This window comes from Euprymna scolopes, chromosome 16 (genome assembly GCF_053919585.1).
Source record: "Euprymna scolopes isolate OS-2025 chromosome 16, ASM5391958v1, whole genome shotgun sequence".
In the NCBI taxonomy this organism is placed as follows: Eukaryota; Metazoa; Mollusca; class Cephalopoda; order Sepiida; family Sepiolidae; genus Euprymna; species Euprymna scolopes.
In genome coordinates, this window is record NC_136497.1 from 42,983,100 (window position 1) to 43,008,587 (window position 25,488).

A 25,488-nucleotide genomic window follows, 5' to 3' on the forward strand; every position below is an offset into this window, starting at 1 on the left:
CACTCACACACACACACACACACACACACACACACACACACACACACACACACACACACACGTGCCCTAGATTACCCTTCCTGTCATCCCTCCCTTCCTTCAGTAAACAGAATCTCTTAGCGTCGTTTACTAAGGTCTATCTTTACAACAGGAACTCCGAGCACAGACATCGCCCGTTAACCGGTGTTTTCTCTGTGTGTTTATTTTCGTTTTGTTTCGCTTGTTCAAAGACGTTGATGAGCTGTAATGATTTCATATCAGCCACAAATGCCTGGTTTAATACAATGAAACAACTGGTTTTAAACACAGTTAATACCTAATAAACCCTTACATCACCAGTGCATTTGAGAACTTTCATCACCGCGCAGGCAGAAGAGAGCGGCGTATAAATTCAATAATAGGTTCTTTGATAAAACAGAGGCGCGTTCGAAATGAATGTTCCTACTGAACCATGATACTTGACGTTTGCATTTTAAACTTTAATTCAATATTAATAAAACTTTTTCAATAATCAATGGTAGGCTCTTAGATAAGACAGGGACGCGTTCAAAATGAAGGTTTCGTTTTTGGGTTCAATTTAGTCATGATGCTTAACTTTTTAATTTTAAACCTTAATTCAAGACATCATCTATTTTAATACAGTCGCATTCCTTTTTGTTTCTTTGTTCACGATTTAGTTATATATACAAAAAGTAGACCGTTTCACAAATAGATTTTAATACTGAAAACGAACTCTCATATATTTTATGCTGCATTATTTCGATATATACTATTCAGTCAAAAGGAATCAACATTCAAGAGATTATCTCATTTACATATTAGATTAAAGAAAATCTGTTTCAATAATTAGCTCTAAATTTTTTATAGAAATTAGTAATAACATTGTTTTAAATATTTTACTTAGAAATATTGTATAAAGTTGATTTATTAAATTTATTTTTTATTTAATTTACATTTAATTTAATTTATTTTTTAATTATTAGTATAACCAACACCAGCTGCGTTTAGAAACGGAAGTTGTCATTTTACCTTGTTTCCCTTTTAGCTATGATATTTTATTTTCCTACTTGAATTTCATATATATAAATGATTAAGTTTTATGCTTCCAAAAATCATTGAAAATGATTAAGTTTCATGTTTCCAAAAATCTAAAATATGGTCAACGTTCAATAAAGTCATAACAACTTATGACATTTGGTGCATCTGAAATAGTATATTCTTAACCTTCCGCCCGGTAATATGTTTTTTTACGTGACATTGCCGGGTATATACAGCTAGTATAAAAATAATTTGATAAAATTAAAAGTAGGTTCTCTACAGTGCAATGATGACTACGAAAGTAGTAGGTCTCCAACTAGAGTACGCAATTGATCGATTTGATTGAAAAATGGGCAATTTTATCGATTTCGATGACAATAACGTATGGTGTGGTATATTCATTGATTTTCAATCAAGTACAGGGCAATGCCGGGCCTCCCTGTTAGTGCTAAATAAAAGATTGCTAAATAAATGGAATAATTTCAGCATCGTTCAAAATGTATACGTGGAATGAGACATCACTTTATATTAAATCGGTCAAAACAATCTGAGATGTAGCTCTACTTTAATGTTTTCTGTAAAAAAAAGTCTGTTATTTTATCTTCGCTGTAAATGTAAGCGCAGCGCATTCTACATGACATGAGACTGATCGAACCCGGGCTAAATGAATTAGGATATATTTGCATGCAGAAATTTAGATAATTATATAATCTTAATAGTAATACAGGTGACCAAAAAAAACAAAAAAAAAACCGGGCCTCAACTCTAATTAGACCCCATTTCTTAGTGTTTTGTCCGAATGAAATGAAATGAAAATTTGGTCACAACTAGTTTATTATATTAAAAAATCATATCACAACACTCGGTTCTTACACCAAGTATATAGATTATACACTAAGTACCTCGAAAGTGTACCACAGAATTAATCTCATATAAAAAATATATAACACCGTGTAATTTTAATATAAGTAAATATTTTAATCATAACTTTTATACCATTTGGCAGAGGACTCTCAAAGAGTAATTTCAGTCAAAAACGATCAAGTATTCAGGTGTGGCTCAGAGTAGAAAAATCAGAAGCAATTTAACTGCCTAGCCCCCCCCCAGTCAAAAGAGAAATTTCATGTTTTAAATTCTGCAATAAACAAAAACACAAATAAGTTAAAGAAACCGCGTGGACCATGTAACTATCGTGGTAAATGTCATTGGACGAAATTCTGTCCAGTCAAAAAGAAAATATTTTGTAAAAATTGCAATTAAAAAGTATCATAACGTTACCCAGTTTTGGGACGCCAACAAAACGAGGAAACCTAAAAGTAAAATTAGGCCAGCTCAATCAGACAGCATCGTCGATAGGAATTTAAGAAAGTATGTGGTTGTTGATATTTTCAATGACCCAATAAAACTCCAGCTTGACTCGGGGTTTTGTCTTTCAATCATCAACTGGCATACTTGGCGACAATTAAACAACCCGATCCTATTGAAGACAGATAAAACAGGTAAATTCGTAACCGGCGATAATATTAATCTCTTAGGCAAGGTAACACTAAACGGAGTTACTAAAAAGTTGAAAGACTATGCACTAAAAATTTCGGATGTTCAGAACAGATTGGATAGAAAAATGCAATGTACGTGATTGCCCAATGAGTATTTTCGTCGCAAAATAGAAAGTACAGCCCTCAATTCGACCTCAGACAAATACCTTCAGTTAGAGATGGATAACATCCTGGGTGACTTTCACTACGCAACAGCCTATTTGGAAGATATACTGGAAACCAGTAAAACTACGGTAGAGCAGGGGAACAATATAGTAAACGTATTCGAGAAATTACAAGAATACGGATTTAAGGTTAAGAAGGCAAAGTGTGACTTGTTCTTATCAGAGATCAAAAACTTAGGTCACATTATAAATAGAGACGATCGTCGACCGGATCTAGAAAGAGCAAACGTGATCAGAAACATTCCGACCCAAGATAACGTTTTAGCCTTACAAATCTACCTCGGCCTAACTAACATTTACCAACGGTTAATGCGGAATTTTAGAGGGTGTCTAAAAGAACCTTTAGAAAAGGACAAACCGTAAAGTTAAAAAAAAAAAATTGATTTAGGATCTCTCTCTCACCCACTATGACTCTAGTCTCGACATAAGTTATACGAGCTCACACAATACCAGTGCTTGCATTATCCGGATGCTGCCAAATGATTCGCGAAAAGCTATTGCACACGCTTCTAAATCCCTACTACCAACTGAGAAGAACAATATTGTCAAATAGAGAAAGAGGCTCTAGGAATAATATTGGCTGTCACAAAGTTCCACAGATACCTACATGGAAGACGGTTAATACTACAAACAAACCATAAACACATAATAACAATCTTTGAGTCCAAGAAAAGTCTGCTAGTCTATACTGCAAATAGAGTGTTTTGTTGTGTAACGATTCTCTTAAACTACAATTTTAAAATCGAGTTCCTAATATTAAAAAAAATACTTGTTATGCGAACAGCTTATCGCGACTTATTCCTCAAAATACAGAAGTTTTCGAAGACTTCATCATTCCCACACCAAAGACGAATTGTGAAATCAAACATATTATCGAGAATACAAAGAGATGGCCAACATTAAAAGGGAATCTGGAGAGAATTTATACAATCCATCAAAAACAAAATTCACAATAAAGACTTGAATGTGCCTGTAGTTTCTCATTCTGTGATAATGTCTTACTGTACAATGACCGTGTAATGGTTCCAAACAGCGTACAAATATCCTCAGAGATTTTCACACGGGGCATCCAGGAAGAACCATACGAAAAGCCACATGTGCTGCTATGTATATTGACCCAAAATGGACAAAAACATAGCAGAAATTATAGAATCTTGGAAGGGATGCGAGCCTGTAGCAAACTCCCCAACTGCGATGTACAAACTAAGGCCAAGCTCAGACCACTCAGAATTCATGTGGATTTTGCAGGATCCACAGACAACGTGTACTACCTCATTTTTGTGGATAGCCCTCAACAAGGTCTGAGCCCCTACAATGTAAAAGAAAAACCACCAACTGCACGATCGAGTTTTTTGTAAATTGTGTGGTGACAGATAACGGTACTCAATTTATATCAAGTAAATTCAGAGACTTTTGCAAGTCGTATGAAGTGAACTCCATTACAACCCCTCGGTATCATTCCAAGTCGAATGGTCTGGCTGAGAGGTTCGTGAACATTCTAAAGAGGTTCGTAGACATTCTATTTATTAAAAATAATACTAGGTACACCGATGAAAAAAGCATTTCAGCAGTGTCTACAGGTGTATAAAATAATCCCTAACCCGAACACGCCTATAAGACACTCGTCTGCAGAAACAATGTTCGCAAGAAAAGTCAAGTCCGTCTTCGATACAAAACAGTAGTAGGCATCATCAAACAAAGAATTAACGAACTGGTTAATATTGTCCAGAGACCGAAAAATACGCACAAATGCCATATTGTATATTTTTTTTACAAATGAGCAATCACTTATCAATGCTAGAAGGCCACTCGAGGATAAGGGTTAATGCGTGTACAGTAGTCAATGGGACAATATCGTGGAAATCGTTAGTAGTGGAAATTTGGTAAATTGGATTACTTAAAAGGACGGTTCATCAAGAACTTGTTTACGTTGGACTTGAAGACTACCACATTGTTATCAGCTGGAAAGCAGGAAAACGGAAGAGAGTTCCACAGTCGTGCAAAGAAGCTTTGTTCATGGCATCTACGTTTAGGTTTAGGCATAGATATAGTGGGGAAAATTATTGCTAGTGGTTTGAGCTAGACGACTGTTTGTCGTGAAAGTTTGGCGAGGGGGGACCATAAACTGGAGCTCAGACGAGCATTTACCATGAAAATAATGGTAAATCGGAGGCAGGCTTGCAACGTCTCTTCTGTAAGAAAGAGGTTGCAGGAAAGAGAAAAGAACATCCTAACTAGGCTACGAAGTCTATTTTGAACCATGTCAAAGTAAGATAAGGTGCATCTAGCAACCCCTTCCTAGATGTGGCAACAATACCCCATCCTTGAACGTACTTGGCTCTTATACATGTAGAGAATTGTGTACATCAGTAGTGAGATATTTACTAGAGCGGTAGGATGATCCCACCATTTTTCCAGTGACCTTGGTAACGTTAATACTCCATTTCAAATCAGGAGTAAAGGTCAGAGCCAGAAGCTTCTCAAAACATGGAGCCTCCCTAAGCGAAAGCTATTCATTTCAATTGATGCCAGACGAGGATAAGAGCGTTGATGATATTTTGATAGAAGCTAGGTTTCAGATACATTAAAATAAACCAGCCATCTCTTTCCTCATTGCTCCACGTGCTCAAGATCAGAGTAGAGAGAATCAGAGAGAACTTCGTCATTTCCGGCCTTTGAAGTGTTGCCGTAGATGGTGGTGCCTGAATATGAACAAGCCATAGGAATACCGTTTAGAATCAGAGAAATTACAACAAAATTCATAATATTCGATCACTTCGATCTTGACACGCCCAAAGTCACTCCGGAAGTACGACGCCCGGGAAGAAAAAGAAAATTTACGCAACCACTTGACGTAAATCCCAACAAGAAAAGTATTGATAGTTTTATTTCCCCCCTTTTTCCCTTAAAAAAATAAAAATAAAATAAAACCCTTGGAACAGTTGTGAGACCGAAAGTTTTCTGCATCATGGGCTCTTTCAGTACTATATTATGATGTGGGTAGTATCGTAATACCTTTGAATCAGCAGGAGTACTAATAGTGCGCAGCGCGTATGACTACCCATATTGGACAGCACCGGATAGTAAGTACCACTTACCCTATTCTTGTAACCTTTTGTTAATATATCTTTGTTACACCGAATCCGTGTTCCATGTTTTCCTTTCGTGGTCTCAATCTTGGGTCTATATTATAAATATACTGTAATCAGTTAACCTGCAAAACACATTTTTAAAATATTAAAATTATTCATATTTTCATTCTTTGAACTGTTCAGTTATAAACATAGAATTTATAGTAACAGTTTTTAACATTCTTAATATATGTTCATATATTAATATTTTAATATAATATTAATATGTTAGTGGCTTGAAGTCACATATTAATTGCATAAGAAATATTTTATTTCAGTGAAAAAATGAACGCATAATTATTTTAAAATAATTTTTTAAACAGATATATTTGTGTAAATATCAAAATCGTACAAAACCGAATAATAGCAAAAACAAAAACGTTATTCCTATTAATCATTTTATATTGAATTTATGCAAAAAATGATAACGTCACCAATTTTGTGCAAATGAATTGGAGATGCCTATTATACCCATATAACATCCCAACAAACGAAACATAATTTGCGATGGATACCAAAAAGAACAAAAACAAAAAACAAAAACAAACCCCCCCCCCCCAACAACAACAACAACAACAACAACAACAGCAGCAGCAGCAGCAGCAACAACAACAACAACAACAACAACAAACAACAACAACAACAGAGAACTTTGGAAATGAGGGGAGACTTTTTCGTCACTCAGACTTTTAGGGACCCTACCTGATTTAGCCAGTCAAAAACGATTGGTAACGACTTTTTGTAAATAATATTCTTGTTGTTTTTGCTGTTGCTGCTGCTGATGATGTACATGAATTGAAGTCGAAGAATTTGTGAAGATCGCGAAGAATAAAGGCCAAAAAAGAACAAAAAGGGAAAAATAGAGGAAAAAGTTCGTTTCCTCCTTTCGTTATTTGATATTTTTTTGCAGCTGTCTGAAATGGCTAAAATCGAAAAAGTCCATACAATAAATTAAAACAGATGTTTTATGCTGGGCAGACAGATAACAAAATGGCGACTAAATTTTCGCTTGTCAGTTATAATTTCTCAAATGGCATCTGCTGTCAGCAGTCACAATTCTGATGAAAGTGTTTTCTCTCGTTAGAATGGCACGGATTTAAACTGAATTGCAAAACTTGCCTTTTCCTCCTTGTTGACTTTTATTTACCATTATCTTTACTATTTTCCGGATTGGGTAATTTTATACTTTTTTTTACGCATTTAATGATTTATATGCTTAATATATCTATCTATCTATCTATCTATCTATCTCATATTAAATCACAAAAACAAATACAAAGCACATGTCTGGATTATTATTGTAATATCTGAACTGGTGCATCATCATTAATCTCTTCGTCCGGATAGGGTCCTCAAAATAGCATCTACAGGGTGAAAGATATATTTGTCGCCCTAAAGAAAACAATACGACAACTTTATTTTAAACCTTTTATTGAAATAAATCAATTCAAGATACTTTGGTTATGTTATAGAGCTGATATCTATTCAATGTAGTCGCTTACAGACTCAATAACCGCCTATATACAGGCCCCGAACTGGGAGTATGCGTTTTACACAAGCGCAGGCGGGAGTTCGGCGAATATTCAGCGAATACTGGGCAATCAGGTTGGCTTTGGTGTTATGGGAAATCATGTTAGTTATGTTTTCGACGTATAACCAAATGAAGTTGTCCAGCAAGTTCAGATCGGGTGAGGAGGAGGCCATTAAGAGAAGAGTACAAATTAGTAGCTCTCCTTCTGAAGCCAAGCCTGGATTTCTTTAGACTTGTGGACCGGTTCCGAGTCCTGCTGCTACACTCAGAGTCTGCCAGCGACCACCTGATTGCACCAGAGGATCACCGCACTCTTCAGCACATTCAGGTACACTTTGGTGTTGGCTTTCAAGCCGACCTCGAAAATGTGAGGTGGCATGATGTGGCCCTCACTTGAAACCACACCAAAAACCATAACCGTGGCCGAAGACCGTGTTTTCATCAATCTGGGCACGTCTCTGTTATTCGTGACAATTTAGCGAAGCATTTTGAGAAGGATGGCAATGATCCTGTTGTCATAACTTGGAGAGAGCATGAGTTGTATAACGGCGCATCTCCTATCTTGCTCGTTGAACATTGTGTCACCTTCAGACATATAGAAGGCACATATTGCCCTTGAGACTTGTAAACTGCTGGCTAATTTAAAGATGGTCTGCAAAAAAAAACAAAAAAAAAACGAAACCGGTTTTTTTTTATTAAACGGAAATGGATTTATGTTCTCTTTTTTAGGGCGATAATTTTATCGTTCAACCCTGTAATCTAATCTCTCTTTCACTAGCTACCAACCTCCAGCCCTGTCCCTCCGTCACATATGTCCCGACGAACCGGTTACATTGTTTTTAATTTCGGAAGGTTTTCTACTCTAATTGTTTATTTCATTAAACTACTTGAATTGATTCTGCTCCCTGTTCCCATCACTATACAAACATGATTTATATGTATTAGTAACAAACACCTCGCTTCACAAAACCATATATAGGATGCACACATACATGTTTTTTTTCAAATTCACAGTAGCCCCTTTATTTTCAGTGTGTGCATTTTACTTGGGATTAATAGAGTAAACAGTTCTGGCTTCCGTTTTCTTATACAAGATTCGCCATGAATAACTCGTACATAATGTTATTGCAATATATGTAATCTACACATCGATAAAAGTGAGGATATGTGTGTATGTGTGTGTGAGGACACTTCTCAACCTAAAGACTTCACGAAGTTTTTATCTACAGACTTGAAATTTGGTATATAGGGTATTCAGACACGTGCAAAACGTTTTCATCGGTTATCATCCGGAAAAAGCTGCTAAGAGAAGAAAATTGAAAATTGGTACTTGGGGGATTATCGGATTTTCATCTGTTTGTCAACTATTTCACGAATGCGCATGCGCAAATCGTTCACCATATGTTAAGAATAAGTACGTTTGAAAACACTTTTTAAAGATAGTGCCAAACTGGCATAATGGCTTATCGTACTTGATTCAATGTGTGTTGGATTTGATTTCGATCTCAGCTCGATTTTTTTTTTACTTACAAGAAGTAAACTGTTTAGAAAAAATATAATACTCACATTCACATTTCTCAGTTTCTTTCCGTGTTTTTTTTGTTTAGAAATTTAACGTTACGTTTAATACCGGGGAACATCGGGTACATCTTCTAGTATATATATATATATATATATATATATATATATATATATATATATATATATATATATATCTGTACTATAGAAACTTTCAAAAGGTACAGTTAATTTATTTTGCCACATACAAAATTTATTAAAACTTGGTGTGTTCTCCATAGAGCTTAATGTTATAATATGGTGTTCTAAAAAGGCAGCAAAAACAGTGTGTGTCGTATAATCGTCTAAATGTTGATATGCGTACTTGGGACAAAGTGTTCATCCTGATGTGTATACGTGTCTATGGTTGGTTATTCTTCACTGTTTGGACCCTAGCTTATGTTGTTGCTGTCTATTCTTGATATATATGTCTAATTGTTCATATGCGCACGCGCGGGCGTGTGTGTAATGCATGTATTTTGGACATACCTTCATGCGTCGTTGATATTGTCCACCTGGAATTCATCTTATTCTTGGAGGGGAGGCAGGAACATATTTGGACAGATATTCAAACACTTCCAAGAACGCTGGTTGGTTTTATATAGTTTTCAATCACTTTCCAGGTGTCGATCGCAAAAGAATGGAAAGTGAATATCTTTGCTTGCGTGGTTTCCTTCTAGTTCTCTATTTTCAAACACGTCAGCCCCCTCCTCAGTGAAGGGGGGACGACCTGTTAAGCCGTCCTCTCTGCTCAACGTCCAAATTGAACTCTCTAAGATCCCATCTCCAGTGAGATAGATAGATAGACCGAGATGGATAGATACAGAAATAGATAGATAAATAGATAGATCGACACTTTCTTGTGTTCGACCTATTACATAACATTAATGGGCTTTGTTAATCTCGCAGGGACTGAGCAGTATACTTTAGCACACAGCGTCACCGACACTAGAGCAATAAGATCCTGGATTTGTTTTTAATGTTAACGATGCTATAACAATGTGCTATTTAAGCATTTAAGTTTTGCATGCTAGTGCCTAAATATGAACCAGCGCTAGGAATACCGCTAAATTATTAACAAAGTTACAAATGAAAAAAAAAATATATATATAAACGCTTTTTTATCAAAATGTATGGCGAAGACATACATTTTCTACTACCCAAATTTACTAAGAAGGGAATACATATGCTCGCCCCACTGGCAAAGAAAGCTGTCATGCCATTATCCAATAAATAATAAGATATAACATATAAAATCATATCGAGATCCATCTGCCTCTTCAACATGGACTATCATCGTCCTTAGCTTTACAGACCAGCTTTTCTACCCATAAGTGGCACAAAAAATGTCCATATCCCAGGCCTTACACCCTTTTTAATCATTAACCTACACTTATTTACTAATATTTTGTGGGGCACAAAAAATCTCTTCTATTCTTTATGATGGTCGGCACTCTATTTTCCAAAGTACCTGGACATATATATTTCATTCTCCACTCCTATCTTGAGTGATTCACAACATGATGGCCATATCTGCCATTGCACCCCCTCTACCCCTTACGCCATGGTAGGGAGCATTTCATTTTTTCCCTGAAGTTGATTAATAACTAGATTCGCTCACGCGGGACAGAAATCTTCCGTTCTGCTATGTCGGAAAAAACTTTTTTTTGCAATGTCGGTAACCGCAACTGTTTTAAGACTCATAGCTTCTTCAAGGAAAACGTCGAGAAAAGACCGAGAGTATGATCCCATCTCGCATCTTAGAGTCATGTAAAGATACCGGTAATCTCTCGTCACAGCTATAACGCGCTGCCATAAGCATATGACCCCTACGAGATAAAATATTTTCCTTATAACATTACGAGAGCATTTTCCTACGTCTTTCGCCGAATTACGAATCCGGAGAAAAATCCCACGAAAAAACAAAACAAAACAAAAAACATTCCGCGACCATCTCGGAAACTTGAACAATTACCGATTGAACCCTTGACCCTCCTAAAACTTAAGAACTAGTTTACCCCTTAATCATAACCCAGTAGTCTGTCTTTTTTTCTGTTTCTAACTTCGGTACATTGTTTAAAAATTTCTTCTTATTTCTTATTCTTTGTCCCAATTTTTATTATTATTATTATTATTATTATTATTATTATTATTATTATTATTATTATTATTAATAATAATAATAATAATAATAATAATAATAATAATAATTAGCGCCATGTTCTTACTTTTAAATTAATCATTATTCATATAAACTCCATAAGACAAAGATCAGTCTATCTCCATCCTGCGAAAAATACAAAGAACAAAAAAAAATCCCAAAAAACTGCACAAGAATTATTCGAGAAAACAACAATTACATACTACTACTACTAATAAATTCCTTATAAGCATCCAAAAAATCTCATCTCACCAGGAATAAAAGTCCAAACAACAAAACACAGATCCGTGCCACCCAAAATTGTCCACGTCAGTAAATTCTGAGGTCGGCTGCATTCACTATCCCAGACAATATCATCAAAAAAAAAAATCACAGTCGTTTACAAAAAATACAGAGACATTTACAATTAAAATACATAGTCGTTTAAAAAAATATTCACTTATAAACTTTTAGACAATCCTTCATCAAAATAAAAGTACAACAACAACAACAACAACAACCACAACAACAACAACAACAACAAAAACAACAAAAACAACAACAATAGATCCATGGAAACTAAAATTATGGGGTTTTCTGAAAAAAATTACCTTTTACAATTAAAAAAAAAAAATTCCAAATTGTTCCATTTACACGCATACATATACATAATTAAATTAATCAGTAGCGAAACTTTTGCTGGATGCCACGTCATCAGTCCCTCTGTCATACCAAGAACAAGTGATTTTTTCCAAGCACCCATCAAACAAAATTTCTTTTAGACACCACTTGCGTGCTTTTTTTCTTATCTAAAAAACATTCATTTTCTAGTTTACATTACATACATATGAAATATCATTATACAGTTCACATCCATTTACATACAAGGAACATCATTTTTCCCAGTCACCAGAAAAAAAATCCTAAAAAAAACCCCATACAAATTGGAAAAAAAATTCACATTGGCAGACAATTGTTTCACACAAAAAGAACACCGAGTTTAACAGTTTACAATCGCGACACAACATGCGAAATTCCATGAGAAACTTTTTTGATTGACATGTTTCTCTAAAGCTGACAGGTCTTTAACTAACATTTATGTTTTCTCTTTTATTTCTTTTTTCTTTCTTTCTGCTTTTCACCTTGTCTGTGTTAATATTTTTTCTTCTCTTTTTTGTGTTTGCAATTTTCATATTCAAAATCAACAAGTTTTCTATTTTTTCTACACAGTTAACTTTTTTGTACCTTTCTTCTGTTTTTTTTTATGTATGCGTGTTTTCGTATCTATCGTTTTTTTTTTCATATCAATTTAGCATATAAATCTATCTATCTATAATTTTAATGCGTCTATTTCTTTTTTCAAAGGACCCTTGTTTGTTGTGTTTTCTGGTATGGTTCGTTTTTTCTTATCTTCTTTATCTTTCCTTTTTTATGTCTAGTGTCCAATAAACTTTTTTCATCGTGGTAACCTCAAGGTTCAATTTTTTACCAAACCCTTGTATGGGTTCCCTGGCAACGAGCACCAAAAGCGGTATGTTGTATTATGGTGTACTATTTGAACCCTATCTTATGTTGTTGCTGTGTATTTAGGAAATATTCATATCTAGTTTATCATATGCGGACGCGCGTGCGTGTGCGTGTGTGTAATACATGCATTTTGAATATACTTTCATGCGTCGTTGATCTTGTCCACCTGAAACTCATCTCATTCTTGGAGGGGAGGCAGGAACATATTTGGACAGATATTCAAACACTTCCAAGAGCGCTGGTTGGTTTTATATAGTTTTTAATCACTTTCCAAGTGTCAATCGCAGAAGAATGAAAAGTGAATATCTTTGCTTGCGTGGTTTGCTTCTATGTTTATATTTTCACACACGTCATCCCCTTCCCCAGTGAAGGGGGGGGGGGAGACGACCCGTTAAACCTTCCGCTCTGCTCAACCTCCAAATTCCAACTCTCTAAGATCCCCAGCTAACCTGATCACACGCAGCTTCAATCAGCTGACCAGCTCTTCCGGTAAACGTGTCTATGATGCGATTTGACCATATTTTGACAGATTTTATAAATATTCTTCATATTCATCTCCCGTCCATCTCTTTAGTGAGATAGATAGATAGACCGAGATGGATAGATACAGAAATAGATAGATAAATAGATAGATCGACACTTTCTTGTGTTCGACCTATTACATAACATTAATAGGCTTGTTAATCTCGCAGGGACTGAGCAGTATACTTTAGCACACAGCGTCACCGACACTAGAGCAATAAGATCCCGGATTTGTTTTTAATTTTAACGATGCTATAACAATGTGCTATTTCAGCATTTAAATTACGCATGCTAATGCCTAAATATGAACCAGCGCTAGGAACCCCGCTAAATTATTAACAAGTTACAAATTAAAAAAATATGTAAACGCTAAATTATTAACAAAGTTACAAATGAAAAAAACATGTAAACGCTAAATTATTAACAAAGTTACAAATGAAAAAATATGTAAACGCTAAATTATTAACAAAGTTACAAATGAAAATATACAGATTATTATGAAGGACAACGTAAAATGAACAAATCCGATTAACATATCAATGATAAGAATGCTTATTTCAACATTATTACCAGTTCGTGCTGGCAGGTACTTGTTATAAGCCAGTTAACAACATGTAACTACGTATTGTATTGTTCACTTAAGTAAGAAAACGTTTTCTTTGTATATTGGCTGTTCTAATTGTTATTACATACTTCAAAAACCTCTATATTTGTTATAGCGAAAGTACCGGCACTACTGTCTTCATAAAATGAACTATTTCAATAAGCATAGTAACGGCTAAGATACTAGTTTCGATGAGTACGGGCAGTTCCCCGTACACATTATTAACCAGTTGCACTACTTGCAACTACCTATTGAATTTTTTATTTAGAGTAACACGTATTTTTTATATTTGTCCCTATGTACTTACCTTCGCGCGCAATGAAAGTTAGTCGGTTTCTTTTAAACGAGGGATATCCAACATTCTTAAAAGGGACGCAAATAAAATTTCTTGGCTTTTTACTCATTAATTTACTCTATGTTATTAAACAAATTATTTTTTTCGAAAAACAGAGACAAGTCTAATATTGTTAGATAGGAAATCTGTTATACACTTTGATAATAAGTATTGGATCAAGAAAAACGTCGTTTCATTCTTGCTATTTTAATGTGACCTAAAGACTCTGCGAGGTCAGACTATTCTTACTAATGAGATGCACAAGCTTTTCCCGGTGATTAAAGGATTCTTAAATAAAATTGATATACTATCTATAATAAGAAATATAAATAAAATATGTAAAAAGAATAAGTAAACATTACATGGACTGTTCAAACATTATGGATTAAATCAACAATATATATTATCCCCCAAAAATGATTAATGTGTTAAATTTTTCAATTTATCTATGTAGCAATGCATTTGAACGTTTCCATGAACCAAACTAAACACTGTAATACGTGGATAAGACCAATTATAAAATCCATTGTAACATTTCTGCCAGAATCTCTAGAATTTGATCTAATAGGCAACTATTTGATGAAGACTCTGAATTTTACTGTATTGCGCTGGGAAATTCAGGTTACAATGAAAAATGTTCACAATAACATAGACTAAACCTTTAAGAACGATAATAGAAATAAACTGAATATAACAAGCCAGACGATAGAAATTACTACCGGAACAGTAGTAGAAACTCGCTATGAAGCAAGCGAACAACAGAAGATGTTGTATTTGAGAGAAACAGCTTACCTTATAGGCTTGTATATACTGATGTTTATTAGCTGTTTTCTTTTCGGATAAAGTTAATGTCACGAGAGAGATAAAGCGCCTTTCTAGGGCTTTCCTCGTCTAAGTTTTATAGGATGGTGCTTTTGGGGGGTATGTCATAGCATATCTTTTAAAGCATTATATAGTCATGTTTGGGGATATTCCGTCTTATAGATAATATTGGTTCATCAGGAAAGAATAAGCACCGTTTCGGGTCCTTCCTATCTACGGCTTGTTCGCGTATGGGCCTCCTCACTGATGTTAGGCCCAATTATCTGCTCAATACAATTAAAAGAAAAGACGTTTGATAATTAAACGGCGCTTGTTATGAGCAACGGCTTTGCGCATGTCGTTCAATGTTCAAAGGCTACGTCTGATATATTCGTTAGGACGCGCACATATCGAAGAAAATAATGATAATATTAGTAACAATAATAATAAACAATAATAATAACAACAATAACAATAAAAGTACTATATATATGTATATATATGTATATAACTAAACATATATATAATATTAATAAAAAATATATGTACACATAAAAAGATAAATCTACTCACAGTAATAACTACACTGTAGACCCTTCCGAACATATCATGCGGTATTACTTTTCGCCTAGATTGTAACGTCAGCTCTCTTTTTTCGCCTTTTTTAATTACATGTTTCTCGTATTAATGTTGTTTTCTACCGGGCTGTTATAAGGTATTGTAAATCCAATCTAGGTGAGTATTTTCCTTGTTACGGCTTTTTCGCATCGGCCACATTTGTTGATGCGAGGCATTTGAATGAACTGTTCAATGCAGTAAAAATGTTTAATGATGTTGCGTTTCATATAACGAGCAACGGCTATCAAGTCCGTTAAGTAAGGACGCGCTCATATCGAAAAGAATAGAAAAAAAGGAAAGAAAGAATATAAAAAAGGAGAAAAGAAAGAAAATAAATAAATAACTAAAAAATGTATAAATAATAAAACGAAAGCAAAGAAAATGAAAATCATTAAATAAATGAATAAATAAATCTGCACTGTGGACACATATTACCACTCTGTATTTCTTTTAACTTAGAGCCAGATGACACATTGTTCAGTAATTTCTGTTAGACGTTTATTAGCCGCGCTTCTTTTTCGGCCTTTAATTTCAAGCTGTCCTAAAAGTTGATATACAGAGCCTGAAATGAAACCTCTTGCTCCAATCTCAACATCTCGAAGAATTGCAACGTAACATTCACGAGTCAACTCTCTTTTTAGGTCTTCATATTTCTCCATCTTGTATTGGTGTTGCTTCTCTACCCGGCTCTCATAAGGTACTGTCAATTCAATCAAGGCGAGTTTTTCCTTGTTATTGACGAGAGAACAATGTCTGGCCGTTGACCCTTTCCTTTTATAATTTTTGGATAATTACTTTAGCAGCCAGAGAGATCTGCGGCGACTATCCAATCATCATTGATTCCAAGAATATTTTGGCTCTGTACTAGCAATGGGCTAGTTACACGTTTTGATCCGATCCACATTTTTCCTCCCTCAGCAAAAACTTGTGGCTTATGTTAGCTGCTTCGGGCTTTATATGGTTACTTATTGTTGTGGTCAGTTCTTCCAATACCCTGTTGTGCCGCCACGTATATCGCCCATTAGCAAGGGCCACTCTGCAGGAAATAAGAACATGTTCCATAATCTGAGGTTTTTCTTTGCATAAAAAACAGGTTGGATAATCCCCCTTCTTCCATTTGGCAAGGTTAGTCATTGATGGAAGCATGTCGTAAGTTGAGCGTATTATGAAACTCAACCTCAGCGGCGACATTTGCCAGATGTCATTCCACGTAATGGATCTTTGCATAACTTCTTCCCAGTTTGTCCATTGTCCCTGCTGTGACTGTTGAATGGCTTTTACGAGCCTTTTGCTTTCCTCCTTGCTCCTTATTTCCTGAATGACTAGATCTCGGCGCTCTTTGGTTGTAGCCGTAGACCATCTTTGAATGCTGGTTATTCCCAGTCCAGATTTCCCTGTCTGAGTGAGCCCAATGCATTCTTTGAAGGCTAGGTTTTCTTTCGCCTCATTTATAGCATCTCGGACTTTCCATTTCCTTCCTGTTTTAAGAGAGGGTTGCCCTGACTTTACAACAGTGTTGTTGGAATTGTCTAACATCATCTGGAATCTTACTTTCCCTACTTTGAACTCCTCTGCAATAGACTTGAGCGGTAATTTTAGTTTTGATTGTTTGTTATATAGAGCAGCATTTGATAATCCTAGAGGCAAACCCAGCCATTTCCTCGTACATCTGTTGATTTTCGCTTCGATTGCCTCAACCGTACTCATAGTTACTTCATATACGAGAAGGGGCCATAAAAGAATTGGGATGAGCATGGGTTGAAGACACCATACCTTGTATTTACCTTGAAGTGGACAGCGCCCGATCGTCTTTAGACTCTCATCGACTGGTTTTACTGTCACTAACCTGATTAGAGTCTTTCAAGGTGTTATCGTACCATCTTCTCAGCCATTTTATCCGTTCTTCTTAGACAGTAGGAATTTTCTGACCACCCACTGAAAAATATATCTTCATGCACTTTTCCTTTTCTAAGGAAGAGGCTTCTGGACTTCTTAGGCTTGAAACTCATTCTGGACCAAACCATCATTTCATCCATAATGCTGAGTAACTTGCGGGTGTCAGCTTCTTTTGATGTAAGGATCGTGGTATCGTTCATGTAAGCCTTTAATGGTGACATTTCACATTCCTCGCCTAATTTAGTAGGGCTTACATTGTTTCCTGCTGCTTTGAGAATTACTTGCATCGCTAAAACAAAAAGTATAGGCGATACTGTACATCCCATTGCAATTCTCATCTCGAGTCTCATCCAGTTTGTCGTGTAGTCATTTGTTGTAAACCGCATGTGAAACCCATCAAAATATGTAGCAATCATCTTGCATATTCCCTCTGGGATGTGGTGCATTTGAAGGAATAGTTGAATCATTTGATGAGACACTGATCCATATGCATTAGCTAAATCGAGCCAAATGACGTCCAAGTTAGTCTTTTTTATTTTCGCTCTTTGGATAGCCTCCCATATCATACTCCCATGCCCCAGACAACCTGCTATTCCATGGATACCACCTTTTTTGCACGGAAATAGCGATATATTTGTTTGATAGTAAGTATTTTGTTATTCTTGAGGCCATTACTGCGAAAAATATTTTTCCTTCTACGTTAAGAAGTGAGATTGTCCGAAATTGATTTATAACTTCTGCGTTTTGCTCCTTAGGTATGTACACACCGTCTGCTTTCATGGACTGGTTACTGACATGACGGTTTGTCCATGCCAAATTCAAGTTAATATAAAGCCATTTAAGTACTTTTGGGCATCTTTTGTAAAGTAAGAAGGGGATTCCATTCGGGCCTGGTGCAGATTTATTTCTAGCTTTGAAGACAACGCGTTTTATTTCTTCATACGTCATTCTGTTCATATTGGACTTTTTTTGAGGAATTTCTGGCCATATCAATTTGTTATTTTCTTCCAGCGGGATGTGCCGGTTGTGGTTTGAGTATGTGTCTTAGATGGGTTTCTAATACACGTTGTTCCATTTTTAGTACTCCTGATTTTGTTTGTTCAATAGATTTCGGGCATATTTATATATTTTTTTTTACATGGGCATCACCACTTATCAAGGCCTTGAAGTCGCTCGAGGATAAGGGCTAAAGAGTGTACAGTAGAAATTGGACATTGTAGTAATCGCTAGTACTGGAAATTTGGTGAATTTGTTAACTTATATGGAACGGCTCATCAAATACTTGTTTACGTTAGACTTGAAGACAACCATATTCTAATCAGTTGGAAAGCAGGAAAACGGAAGACAATTCCATAGGCGTGTAGTTCTAATAATTAATGCCAGATGGGGATCAGAACGTTGATGATGTAAAGTATATGGTCCTTGAATGAACCGTTCGCGCTCTTTTCTCCGCTTCAGTCGTTTTTTCCTAACACATTCCGCCTTGCTAAGAGCGCTATGTCTATATTTGAAATCTTTCCAGATCTTTAATAAACCCACTTTTTCAAAAGAATTTGAAACGCGGAGTTGCCGTTTCAGATGCATTTTCTTATTCCTAAGATCTGCCATCTCCCGCTGTCGTCTGTTTTTCTTGACGGGTGATTTAGTTAATTTCACTTTCTCACCATACAATGCAATGCAAATATGGTATATAACAACATGACCGCACTCTTCTAACCGTTGATCATACTTCTTTCTATCCAGTTCTTTATGTAATGCATTGCTTATTTTAATTTTATGATCAAGCATACATCATTCTTCTGAATTGTCCGCCGGTGGAAATTTGATCCTGGGGAATTTCAACACCCACTGGCCCAATTGCTTGGATATCCTCGGCACTGTGGGTTGCGTCCTGGCCTTGGTGTTCCAACGTCTTATCTGAGGTATCAGAGCGCTGCATATTAGTCACTGGATGACTGGCACACCCCTTTTTGCTTTGGTGAATCTTCATTCCTTTTTGGGAGTTGAATTTTCGTCCACAGACGCATGAGAATTCCGTATGTTCTTTAATCATAATACGTTGGTATGTCTGAGTCATATTCCGTTTGTTTCTTTTGGATCCATCATCCTCCCTCCCTTTCGGTGGATGTCGAGGACATTTTTCTTTGCCTGTGTCTGTAGCTTATGTGATAAGAACTCTGGGTTGCTGGCCCGATGAGTTCATTTGGTCTTTCTCAATGCCCCCTGTCTTTCCAGGTGTCACTGGTCTATTCCCAGTTGCCATTCAGTCTATTCCTGAAAATTAACGTACAAGCCATGTCTCTACAGGATAAAAATTACTACCGGAACAGTAGTAGAAACTCGCTATGAAGCAAGCGAACAACAGAAGATGTTGTATTTGAGAGAAACAGCTTACTTTATAGGCTTGTATATACTTATGTTTATTAGCTGTTTTCTTTTCGGATAAAGTTAATGTCACGAGAGAGATAAAGCGCCTTTCTAGGGCTTTCCTCGTTTAAGTTTTATAGGATGGTGCGTTTTTGGGGGTGCGTTTTTTACGTCATAGAATATCTTTTAAAACATTATATAGTCATGTTTGGGAGTATTTCGTCTTATAGATAATGCTGGGTCATCAGGAGAGAATACGACCGTTTCGGGGCCTTTACCTCTACGGTTTGTTCGCGTATCGGCTCCCTCACTGATGTTAGGCCCAAATATCTGCTCAATACAATTAAAAGTATAACATAGCGATGGTTAAAAATCCAAGTATAAAATAACCAATAATATAAATAGAATTGATAATAGAAGCAACGAACATGAAAAACCCTCACAATAACAAATGTTGTATTACAGCGGTACTCATAAGAATGACAACAAATTTATTTATAAAAATATAAAAACATGGATTTTGGATTTTGGTGGTGAGTGACAATGAGTCCAATGTGTGAAGAAGCATGGTGGGTTAGGTCGGAGGAAGACCCCCATACAGATATTCTGACTTTCGACCTTTACTCGCCAAAACCAAAATATCTTCAACCTAATTCTGGCCGCTGTTATGTAATTGCCTATGCCCTTCAACATCTTACATCTCCCTATAAAATAAAGAACTAACGGAAAACACGTTAAAATCATACAAATGTAATTCGACTATTTTCTTCTGCCAAAATTACAGCCTTAAAAATAAAATCTTTTAAATAAAATATTCGGCCATAAAAACTCACTTATCTAACTTTTGATCAGATCCTGGTCAATTAACTCGCGGAGTAGAAATGATAAGGAAAATAAAGAACAGAGTAAATTATGTCGTCTTTAATCAGACTTATATATATATATATATATATATATATATATATATATATATATATATATATATTTAGTCACATTGAAAGTCGGTGATCAACCAAAATACTATTGGACAAATTCGTTTCAAGGAATTAGTGGACTTTAGAAAGAAAATATATTTACATACGAAAGCGTGTTCTTTATGCAGTCTTTCTATATGAATTCTACTATTTTCTTTCTTGTTTTCTATCTTTCCAGTTTGAAACATTTTCTGTCCTTTTTTTCTTTATTTCCCTTGCTAATTTCAACGATTCAGAAGTTATTCTATATGATAAATTTGCAACATAATCGAAAACATATGAACCAAACAATATTTAACCAAACCCATTAACTTTTAAATGTCTACGGAACTGTATATTTTAAATATTCTGAAGTTTTTCCAAATTTTTATTTATTGCAAAATAAAAAATATCGTTCAAAATTCTTTCTTTCGACACACGCGAAAGAAGATAGCTGCTTTGCACTCAATTGTAAAACCGTGGTAAAACATTACTTACCGAAATTCTGAATCGCAAGCGTCCTCCAACTTAATGCTAGTTGTAGTATTTTTTTTACTATCTTTACAGTCTAAATTATTCAAAGCTAATTGACTCCCGTATAAAATAGATTACTACGTTTTTTGTTTCATGTTTCGATAAATAAACTTAACGATAAAATAATTTGAGATAATAAAAATTAAAATCAGATTCCACAGGTTAAATTATATTAGCTGGTCTCAAATTAAATCTTAATGCGCTTGAGAAATTTAATAAGCTGTAATGTTATTTTCTTTTCATCTCTCAACTATTAACCATACAGTAACTTTACCAAAAATTAGTGCAAACATTGCAAAAGGATATTTTTCTGTAATTTTTTACGAAAAATATAATGATAAAAATTCGAAAAGTTTTCAGGTTACGTTGTAACATAGGTCCAAGCAAAAATAAAAGATTATTGTATATTGCCACACCAATCAAATCACAAGTTATTTGGACAAAATCTTTTTATTTAATATTATTTTATTAAGTGGCGGTGAAATAGTTCGGTGCCAGATTGATACCGTTCACTATCATAATGTTATCAGATTAATCAGTTATCAGATAGATAGAAATTCTGAAGTTCTTGTGTGTGACTTTCAACTCAATTCAGGCCGCTATTATGTAATTTCCTATGACCTTCGACATATGACTTGCGCAAAATTAAAAAGGTTGAACAAGATCTTTCTTTTCGCATGTTATGCAGAATATCATCAATTAAACAAGAAGTTGGCAATACATGGTTTGCGTCTGTGACAGAATCGTTAGCATTTTGATTGGGACCAAAATGTAACGCCTGTTCTACTACTAAACATTATCTTTTCTGCATATAGTCAGCGCAGAAGGTTCTTGTAGACTGCGACAGGTTTTTTGTCCCAATCCAGAGTGCTCTTTTTGGAAGGCTCAGACAAGTCCTCGTGGGTAGGGCAGTTTCATAGGGATCAGTTTCTATCGATCAATTCACAATGTAGCGCTTATTTCTAGGGAAGATATTTCATGTTTTCAGTAAAGATGGGAAAAAACTAACTATAGTTGTGGGAAAACTGCCAAAACCATGGATGGTGCGAGTTTTTGTTCGAACTACGAAGACACGTAAATCGGTCGGTTTTACAATTTATGTACAGCAAGTAAGGGCACAAAAACTTAAGGCATGACAAATGGCCCCCGTTGATTCTTTATTCGTGTGATATTTATGTACGACAAATTAAGGCACGATAAATGGCCCCCGTTGATTCTCTATTCGTGTGATATTTAGGTACGACAAATTAAAACATGTAAATGCCCTCGGTTGATTCTCTGTTCGTGTGATATTTAGGTACGAAAAATAAAGACACGACAATTTGCTCCTAGTGTTTTTCTCTAAAAATCTTTGTAAAAAAATAAACAGGATTTTTTCAGACTAGGGAATATTTAAAATACAAGTTAAGCATAAAAAAGAAAAAAATGTTCTCTTAAGTTAAAATTTATATATGTTACGTACTTTTTGAAGTTAGAAATGTTTATTTTTTGCTTTTTTATAGTAGGTGTTTATTATTTTTAATAGTAAATGTTTACCAAAATGACAAGTTTACTTTTTACAAAGGTGTTTGCGAAAATTAAACTTGTTTTTCTTGACATAAGTATCCCAGTTTGCTCAAATGACGTATTCGTTTATCACACTGATATAAAATCAGCAAGAGCCATTTATTGTGACTTAATCTGCCATAGTAACACCCCCCAACGAACATTCCAGATGTAATCCTCGATCTATATAAGAGCCAGATAGGTTTTAAGATCGAATACTACGACTGTATCATCTCGCGAGACCAAATCAATTCACAGCGGCTATTTTCCGCTAGAGAAAATAAACATTAACGTTTATCACGACTAAAAGTCTACACCACGCATTGCAAACTAATCCTAAACAATTAATTGTGTATGGTTAATGGAACACATATAGGTATTTTTATCAATTTATAGGTAGAATCGGGGCTTGATACCTTAGCCAATAGTATTGCCACGTAGTTATAAAGTAAATCAAATAACGTTCAACCTCCATATTATTCCATATTATATTCTGAGGCGTAATCTGTTGAGTCAAACACAGAGTACTGCTTGGTGTTGTCCGGTTAAATAATAATTAAAATATATACGCTTAAAATACTAATAGTCTTTCAACGCTGATTTATTGTTGGCAGCTTTTTAAGAATTGCTTTCAGTACATTAAAATTTAACTTTAAATTGAAGCCGCCATGTTTGATTTTGTCTGATTCTCAACTTAATGCATGCTGGTCTTGTCACCGTACGATTCTAATTTAAGCGATAAAAATTCATTTTTAGTTAAATGCACGCAACTTTTCACTCTTTTCTTTTATTTGTTTGTTTGTGAAAACACAAAACCAATTTCTAGATCATTAATTAATTCATCAGTTTGAAATTAATATATTTTTGCTATAAAACAAGTATTTATAAATAAAGGAAACTTTCTAAGTTTTAATCAACATTAAAAACATATAAAACTAGTTGAAAATCCTGTCTGCATTGAATTTAAAAGGATATTTTATAGAATCAATCCCGTTTCCAATCGGGTAGTTATAGCCCTAATAAAGAATTTGCGATAGCATATACTTTTCAATGCCTCAAAATACATAGGAAAGACGAAACAAGATTTATTCTAAAAATACTGATAAAAATTATAATTGTAATTGTCGCACAAGTTAAAAAAGCGCACTAACATAATGTATTCTATATATAATGTGATATTCCTACCCCGAACGTTACCACACCAACCGACGATCATGCGCCATCATCAGCGCTAGACTTGTGGCGTGTGACTCCGAAGTGGCAATGAACCACCGTCCAATCAAAAAACTTTTCGTTTTGTGTGCGTAGGCGTGTGTGCGGGAGCGGGTGCTATGTGTGGGCGAGAGATTGTTTAAAGTAAAAATCAGACTTGAGTCAACCTTTAACAGGGAAGGAATGCATCAACTCTGGTTGACCGTCGTTAAAAGCAAATATAATTTGTAAATGGGAAGTTTTATTTTTTATTATAAGAGTTTGGAATCTTCGTTAGGGAAGGATTGCATCAAGTCCAACCGACCGTCGTTAAAGGCGAATAGAATTAGAAATAGAAGTTTCTATTTTTATGAAAAGAATATGGAATCAACCTCCGAGAGAAAAGGATTGCATAAACTCCGGCCGACCGTCATTAAGAGCGAAGAGAAATAAAAATGAGGATGTTTTTCTATAAAAACAAGAAAAGAAACCGACTTTTCTAATTCTCTCAATAAGGCATGAAGTCATTTTATTACAAGATTTTATAAGCCGAATCAAACTCGGAAGTTACCTTATCTCTGGAAAGCAGGTGCACGCTTGTCGCAGTGTGCCTTTCTCCCCCAGAAGACAGAATTATTAATCGCGCGTCGTGGATTCGACCTATTCAAAGACGGCATAAGGCCATTATTATTCCAGCGCTATGGTCTCGACATATTCGAGCGTCGTGGATTCGACATATTTAAAGAAGACATAAGGCCCTGATTATTCGCGCATCGTGAATTCAACTATACCGTTGTGTATTTTAGAACCTTGCGTCTCGAAATTGCGTCCTGCTATCAAGAACTTTCATTTCTCATCATTATTATTCCTAATATTATTCATTCCTTCTTTATTTCTTTTTCATCTTCTTCGTTACTTGGTTGATTTTTATATATAAAAAAATAAAAATGAAAAAATATAAAATATATTTTGTCTTCGGATCCGTTTTCCACCCGCTGTTGATATGCTATCAACACTGCTCAAGGAATATGAAGAGTATTAGCCCATACACAGTATCACGAGGAGATTTCCCCCATAGGTTTTCATTTGATGGAATAAACTGGATGGGGCATTTTTCCACTATCTACGCTGATGCAGACTTTTGAGCGTGATGATGATATTATTATTATTATTATTATTATTATTATTACTACTACTACTACTACAACAACAACAACAACAACAACAACAACAACAACAACTAGCCGCGCATACATAATCCCCCTCTGGTGCTGCATGTGAGATGAAGCCACAAAAATAGTGAAGAAATGATGAATATAAGAAGTGTGAAGGGCCAACGTTTCGCCAAAGTTCTAATCTAATGGATGGGGCAAAAGTTATGGGGTAAAAAGTGTACTTTTTTGTTGCAATTTTGGGGTAGTTGTGTCCCATTTTGAGCTCCTGGGAACGCTGAATCCCAGTTAAAATGGACAAACGATG

General features: G+C 35.3%; 1 protein-coding gene across 8 annotated transcripts in view; it reads right to left on the minus strand.

Moving 5' to 3' along the window:
• The window catches only part of LOC145295929 (sex peptide receptor-like), a 701,703-nt gene that overhangs the window by 246,843 nt on the left and 429,372 nt on the right, over positions 1-25,488 (minus strand). For 5 of the 8 annotated variants that reach the window (XM_080141813.1, XM_080141810.1, XM_080141809.1 and 2 more), the window contains one exon: positions 5,857-5,972. The exons of the other annotated variants lie outside the window; for them this stretch is intronic. The gene's annotated coding sequence lies outside the window, so the exon portion shown is untranslated. The remainder of the gene's footprint in view (positions 1-5,856; positions 5,973-25,488) is intronic. 8 annotated transcript variants of the gene reach the window in all.